The sequence below is a fragment of the Elephantulus edwardii genome, unplaced genomic scaffold, assembly GCF_000299155.1.
Source record: "Elephantulus edwardii isolate Elephantulus edwardi_28Jun2011 unplaced genomic scaffold, EleEdw1.0 scaffold00003, whole genome shotgun sequence".
In the NCBI taxonomy this organism is placed as follows: Eukaryota; Metazoa; Chordata; class Mammalia; order Macroscelidea; family Macroscelididae; genus Elephantulus; species Elephantulus edwardii.
This window is the reverse complement of record NW_006399753.1, coordinates 29,921,542-29,923,126: the sequence shown is the minus strand read 5'-3', so window position 1 is coordinate 29,923,126 and position 1,585 is coordinate 29,921,542.

Below are 1,585 nucleotides of genomic sequence, written 5' to 3'. Positions count from 1 at the left end.
TCTGAGAGGTAAAGATGGGCAGGCTCCTCTCATGTGATGACAACCTCAGAAAATTAATTCACTAGTGGGTTAGCTATGAGTGGGTTCCAACTTGAAGGCAATATCAACAACAACATATACAATGAAAGTACCACTTTTTGTAGACTTATTATAATGTTTATTACAAACATTATAAAATATATCGTACATCTTATATTCGTTTTCTAATATCGCCTGCGCAGATGCTCAATCTCATACAGTCATACCGTCAGGAAGGCATCTTAGACACGACATAGTACATTTTCAGATGAGAAAATTCAGTTCAGAAATATTACCCCCTTTGCAAGAGATTATTTAGACTCTTACATACACAGAAGAACATATACGTATTGTTATTGATTAAATAATGGGGAAAATCTTAATATTGTAGTAATATTGTGTAAAAATATCTGTTCAAATCACTAACAGGAAATACCACTTGTGAAACTCTCTCTTCATATAACAACATTCAGTATTCAAAAGGAAAACCACTACTTAGAAGAATATATCTAAAAAATAAAAAAAAAAAGTCGGTCAGGGAGAAAAAAAAAATCTACTATGGATTGACTGGTTGCCAAGGTCACAGGCCTGCATTTTTACTCAGGTATATAGTTCCAAGAATAGCGTCTAGATGCTTTCTTAGGTATGGTTGTCATTATTTTTACCAAAAGAAACCTTTTCACCCTTGGTCACGTCAAAGCACAAAGAATTCCATAAATCAATGCCAGACATGTTTTTATTCCTAAATACTTGACCACATATTTATTTATGTCATGTAAATTTTATTGCCTTGTTTACAGATTAAGAAATTAGAAGATAAAAATGACTTTTAGCGTACAAATTCATTTTTTAGTGTTAGTTCTCTTTTTTCTACATCTCTCTTTTTTCACATCTTGAAGTTTCTTTTCATTTGAACAATGAAATTTGACTAGTCACTTTAATATTTATTACTAGTCATTTTTACTTATCAGGTTCCTAGGCTAAACGGAGCTAAACATTCCTAGTAAAAACATTATAATACCTGTTTAAAAAGCCATACAAGCATTTAGAGAGAAACATTTTGATTTACCATAGGCTTTATATACTTTAAAAACCACTAAAAATGGTTGAATTTCTTTGAAAATGTGATTTGTCAGTGTGGCATTTAGAAAGGTTTGAAATTACCCAGTCATCCTAGGTTCACATAGTGAAATATTTGGTTTACAAGGTACAGAGGCCTATCTGCTTTGACATCATTTGCTGCTAAAGTCATGTGTCAATTGGCTCTAATTGGGTGTTGTTCTCTCCTTGCTAACCCTCTAGCTTTCCAAGCATGATATTCTTTTCCAAGGATAATTTCACTTAGTTATATATCTAAAGTATGAGGGATGAAGTTTTATCATCTTTGCCTCCAAGCTTTGCTTTCCTTTTGGCAGCCCATAGACAATTCAGCACAATGAGGAAGGTACAGGATAGGGCTAGGTTCAGGTTGACTATTCATATGGTTCTATGAATGTTATTGTTGTTGTTATGTGCCGTTGAGTCACCTGCGACTCATAGCGACCCTATGTACAACAGCCCTAAACTC